Source organism: Bombyx mandarina, chromosome 08 (assembly GCF_030267445.1).
Source record: "Bombyx mandarina strain Sakado chromosome 08, ASM3026744v2".
NCBI lineage: Eukaryota > Metazoa > Arthropoda > Insecta > Lepidoptera > Bombycidae > Bombyx > Bombyx mandarina.
The window spans coordinates 5065481-5071480 of NC_143215.1; the positions used below are offsets into that span (position 1 = coordinate 5065481).

Below are 6000 nucleotides of genomic sequence, written 5' to 3' on the forward strand. Positions count from 1 at the left end.
CCAGTTACGGCCGGAGTTCCTCAGGGGAGTGTCCTGGCACCACTCCTCTACGCTCTCTATACCAACGACATTCCCACGCTTGAGGGCAACCTCCAAGCGTGGGAAGCCGACGTGAAGTTGGCGCTGTTTGCCGACGACAGCGCCTACTTCGCGTCATCCAACTTCCCCTCTGCGGCCATTTCGAGGATGCAGAGGCTATTGGACTTACTGCCCCAGTGGCTGGACCGATGGAGGGTCGCGGTCAACGTGGGGAAGACTGCGGCTATCCTCTTCGGTCCGGTCCGCACAAGAGTCGTCCCGGGACAGCTCAGTCTCCGTGGCGCTAATGTCGAGTTTAGATCCAGCGTCCGGTACTTGGGGGTCGATATCGACCGGAGTTTGAGGATGACCGCCCACGCCAAATCGGCGTTGGCGGCCGCTCGCTACGCGAGATTCCTCCTCCGGCCGGTGTTAGCCTCCGGGTTGCCGGTCAGGACTAAGCTCGGCATTTATAAGACGTATGTCCGTTCCCGTATCACGTACGCAGCTGCGGCCTGGTATCACCTCATCCCGCAGGTCATGCGGGTGAAGTTACAGGCCCAGCAGAATCTGGCTCTTCGCACGATAGTCGGAGCAGGGCGTTACGTCAGTAATGCCGTAATCGCCCGGGATCTGGATGTGGAGTCACTCGAGGAGTTCATCCGGAGGCTAGCTCGTAATCTATACGAGCGGGCTGACGGTGGACCCCACGAGCATCTCCACAATTTAGCTCCCTTGCACGCCAGACCACCTGATGGTCTGGCGCTACCAAGGGAGCTACTAGAACCCCCTTCTATGGTAAGATAGTCGGCTTAACCGGAGTGATATGGGAGTGCTCATAATGAGTGCCCCCATGGGACTGAGCTGTCCACACTCGTCATTTCCCCCCATATTGTTGGGGTGCTCCCTTATGGGGACCCATTTCCCACCCCTTGGGTGGACCACTCCCCCTTATGGGGAGTGACTATACGTCGGTCTCTCCCCGCGACGGCCTTCCCCTCTTGGGGAGTTCTTAGCGGGTGAGCGCCAAACTAGTGCCGCGGCCCCCCTCTGATTTGTAGAGGCGGGGCCGCGGCATGGGGCCGGTGGCGGGCCCCTTGTCAGCTGTCTGTTGCCCTGGCTCTTGTATATAGTATGTATATAGTAGTATAGTTAGTTGTAGTTAGTTTAGTTAGAATTAGTTAGAAGAAAAAAAAAAAAAAAAAAAAAAAAAAAAAAAAAAAAAAAAAAACGAAGCCAAGGACAGCAGCCGGCGCCGGGGTGCCACCTCCGCGCGCATCAATCCGTCGCTCACATCAAGCTCATCGTATTATGTATATGTATATATTTTGTCGATGTGGAGTGCGCCGAACGCGCATACGAACCCTCTTCCCATTCCCCCTGCATCAACTCACCCCTGCCCTATGTGGTAGGGAGCTTCTGCCCGGGCAGTGGGGTTCGCCCCGAGGCCCATTCCGTGCCCCGTAAGGGGGTACGACGACCCTTCTTCTCTCTTCTCCAGCCAGTCTTGTGTGCTCTTCGCTCTATGAGCTGGCGCCGAATCTTCTTGGAATACCCAGTGCCTGTTATTGAACATGGTATGAGAAACAGGTTCCACAAGGTTCGTCAGGACTGTATTTTGATACACAACTGCATTCGTTTTTATACCTTTCTCACAAAAATGTACCTCTGTTAAGTCCCAATAAGAAACTCCCAACCATACCATGAGCGAGGATGGAAAATGACCTCGTTGGACACGCGGAATACGGTTGCTCGCTTCTTCACTACTGTGTGCGTACACCTTATCATTTTGTTTGTTGTAGCTCTCTTCTACGGTAAAAAATTTTTCATCCGAAAAAAGAATTTCCCGATATTTTTTTCCCGCGTACCGCTTCAACAAAGCGCGGCATCTCTTCAGTCTCAGGTCCATTAGACGAGCATTCCAACGATGTCCTGTTTATCTTCGGTATGCCCGAAGCCCTAAGTCTTCATTTAACACCCTTTTCACCATGGTTCTGCTTAACCCCATCTGAAGGGCCAACCGTTTCTGCTTACGTTTGGGATTTCTTTGAAGCCTTCACAGCTTTTATCACTGCTGGAGTCCTAACAGACCGAGGGCGACCACTTCTTGACCTGTCATCTACACTAGAGTCTTCATTGTATCGTTTGATGGTACGATAAACGAATCTTTTGGTTATATTCAAATTTTTCAGTATGTTAAAAATTTGAATTGGCGCGTAACCGCAACGATGCAACGCAATAACTGCAACACGGTCTTCTTTAAGCGTCCACTCCATATTTAAAAAAGAGTAAAATTCTAAAAGTATACATTTTTATTTTCATGAACAATTCGAAATTCGAATTCAATAAACTTTTTTGTGGCCAGCATTCTAAAAGAAAAGTTTTTACTGTGTGACAATACTCATGACCTGACTAGTTATATACATATTAAGAAATACACATGTGTCTAATAAAATGATAAAACAGGTATTCTATATAGAGGTATATAGCTAATTCTATTGTTATTAATTTGTAAATAATAGTTTATAGTTGATCTTAATTTTAAAACCTATTATCGCCGACATGCTTAAAACTGTTTAGTGTGTTGTAAAATCATAAAAAGAGCCATAAACAATATTTTATGTATCAGTTGATGAGATAGACAGCTTAATTAAATTATAATGTCATTGCCAAATCTCTAATTTTAACATGTTAATTGGATATTAGTAGTTTTTTTTTGTTGCGAGGGGTAATACACTTTTTTTCTCAACTTAATAGCTTCATTGCTTTGGCAGTACATAAAATACTAAAATTGGAACGATACAGAAAAGATTAGCATAGCCCCTGCGCAAGGATGACACGCAAAATCGTGAAGAGTTCTAGATTTTTTAAACTGGTGGTAGGACCTCTTGTGAGTCCGCGCGGGTAGGTACCACCGCCCTGCCTGTTTTTGCCGTGAAGCAGTAATGCGTTTCGGTTTGAAGGGTGGGGCAGCCGTTGTAACTATACTGAGATCTTTGAACTTAAATCTCAAGGTGGGTAGAGCATTTACGTTGTAGATGTCTATGGGCTCCAGTAACCACTTACCACCAGGTGGGCTGTGAGCTCGTCCACCCATTTAAGCAATAAAAAAAAGGTCAAATTGATTCTCAGTAGTGGTTTAGTTTTAGACTAGGTCTGGAACTTTATAATTATGCGTGAGCAATCGAATAAATTACAATTAAAATAAAAACGTTGAAGTTGGCCTTAAGTATAGTTTTAATTGGTTTTTACCACACCACCAATTTGGAATGCGCATATAACAGCTCCAGTTTTCAGTGAAATGTATTCAATAAAAATCTCTCACGAACAATTTACATTTTTTTTTATATATTAAAAGAAAGTAAATGTGTTTTTCTGAGAACTGATCAAAGATCTGTTCAATACCATTTCTATGCGAAGCACAATTATCAATTGTCGTTTAGTTATTCGCTGACTTTAGAATAAGCCTTCCCTACTAGGTACTTTTAATTATAGTTTTAAAGCTGTTAGTCTAAGCCTCTTAAGAACAACTAGTTGAATTTGGTGTAGTAAATTAATATCTGGCCTGTCCGGAAAATATTATTTATTTAAAGACTATAAAAAGAAACTTACTTTTTAACTTATTACCTCGTCAGCGTAGATATAATGAACCAGATAGAACCTGCATAAAAAATTTTTAAAGCATATTTTTATTCATGATATTAATTTAAATTGCTGCGCTTGTGATGTTAGTTCATTAAAAGTCTGGTCTATAGATGTGCGCATCACAAGAGCTGAGCACAAGTAATTATGACATCTAAATGTCAGATTGCGTTTGTTATGGCATTTGCTGACATAATTCACCTCAATTCTTTTATTTAGTTGTAGGTTTATTGTGTGTGAGTTCATAGTTGAAGGTTGATTGAGAGTCAAATATTGTTATGCAAGATAACGCAAATAAAAACGTAAAATCAATACTATTATATTTATAGATCTGCTCGCAATTTCCTTTTTTTATTAATTATCGTTCGCTATCGCTATCGTTATCGTTCATCATCATCATCATCATCATCATCAGTCTTTATCTGCCCACTGCTGGACATAGGCCTTCCCCAATGCCTTCCACATAATCGTTATCGTTCGCTTATGAAGAAAGAAAATTTTAAGCGAATTAACATCTAATACCAGAACCTGTTATGTGCGCTTTTTGGAGATATATAATTTTTGTTAATTATTAGGTCCTTACATATGAAATTGGCGTTTTGTAGGGGAGGAATATAAAGTGTTTTTTTTTTGTAAAATAAATTTAATGAATTAAAGTATGCACCGTTATTATCTATGCACTTTTGCCATCTTATAGGTAGTTAATTGATCCCTTTACTAAAAAACCATGGGAGCGATAAACTCTTTGAAGGCGGTTTGGACTGCCGCATCGGAGTTGAATTTTTTTCCCTGTAAGAGGCTGTCCAAATTCCAGAAAAAATGGTAATCTGTTGGAGCAAGGTCCGGAAAGTATGGTGGATGTCACAGACATTCCAATTGTAGCTCATCTAACTAGGTGGTTGTTTGCTGTACAGTGTAGTGGCCTAGAGCGATTGACCAATCTCGGTTGTTTGGCAAATGGTTCTTCCTTCATGGTTTTTAATTGCTGACAATAGATATCTTCCGTAATCGTTTGGCCAGATTTTAGAAAGATGTAGTGAGCGACACGGGCGTTAGTCCACCAAACACTCACAAGTAACTTTTTCTGAGTTAATTTTCGTTTAGGGCTGGATTTGGCTGGGGCTCTAGGGTTCAGCCATTGCGACGAGCGCTTCCGATTATCGTACAGTATCCACTTTTCATCACAAGTAATGCTGCCATTTAAAATTCCTTCATTATTGTGTCGGTTGAGCAAAGTAGCACAGCAGTCGACGCATGTTTGCAAGTTCGACTCACTCAATTCATGAGGTACCCATCGTTCAAGTTTTTTTACTTTCCCGATTTCCTTCAAGTGAATTGATACAGTTTTATCACTTACCCCGAAGCCTGCTTTCTCTAAAATGCTTTGTGATGGATCTGCTTCCACAATAGCCTTTAATTCTTCATTTTCCAGTATGGTCTCCGGCCGTCCACGGAGTTGGTTCTGAAGATCGAAATTTCCAGAACCAAAAGGTTGAAACCAAACACGTACCATGATTTCTTTTGCGACATCAGCGCCGCATACATCATTAATCTTGCAAGCTATTTCTGCAGCACTGGTGGCTATAGAACTCTTACTCGTAAATGCTTGTGCGGTAATAAGCGACGCCAAAGAAAAAGATAATGAGGGAAAAAGACAAATGAATGACTGTTTTCAAAACTCAAATGTACCAGCTAAATGAATTATATATTTGAATTTGGAATTCTTAACCAAAGAGGAGATATTCAGATCAAAATGGTCAGTACGACAAAACGCTAATTTCATACGTAAGGACATAATGTTTATACCTTTTCACAACCCAGATATTTGTTTTATAATTATGTAGGTACTGTTTGTGAAAAATATTAGTAGGGTATTAAAAAAAGTGCGCGGCTGACAAGAGACGGAACCTGAAACCTTTAGAGTATTGCATCTCATTCTTTTGTCAGCTAAAGCCTATGGTTATATATGTTTGTCTTTTTTTAATTTCGAACATCAACGGTGTTTTTCAAAAGTTTTTTACTTCAACAAGCGGTTTTGGTATGTTTAATTATTTATTTTATCACTATAAAGCAATAAATGTAACAAAACATCTGAAGGTTTCACTGAACGTTACGACGCTGTGATCACGTACTACTTGCACGGTATTGATTTTTGAAGTTATACTTCTTTAGGCGCGTTATGAAAAATTGATGAGAGTGAAATTTTACGATGCGCGTGCACCGTGACACAAAATTAACAGAATGAAGTTGCCCACTAAATCACTCATTACAATACGACCGACGTAACTTGGCGAGTCTGAATATAGTCGCAGGTGAACTTTCCGAACCGTACCGAGAATT

The 6000-nt window shown here is 41.7% G+C and overlaps 1 non-coding gene across 1 annotated transcript; it reads left to right on the forward strand.

Moving 5' to 3' along the window:
- The first annotated feature begins 2781 nt into the window (after positions 1–2781).
- Positions 2782–2886, forward strand: LOC149502479 (U6 spliceosomal RNA). Its single transcript, XR_016323501.1, has one exon. It is a non-coding gene; the product is annotated as a U6 spliceosomal RNA (small nuclear RNA).
- The last annotated feature ends 3114 nt before the right edge of the window (positions 2887–6000 follow it).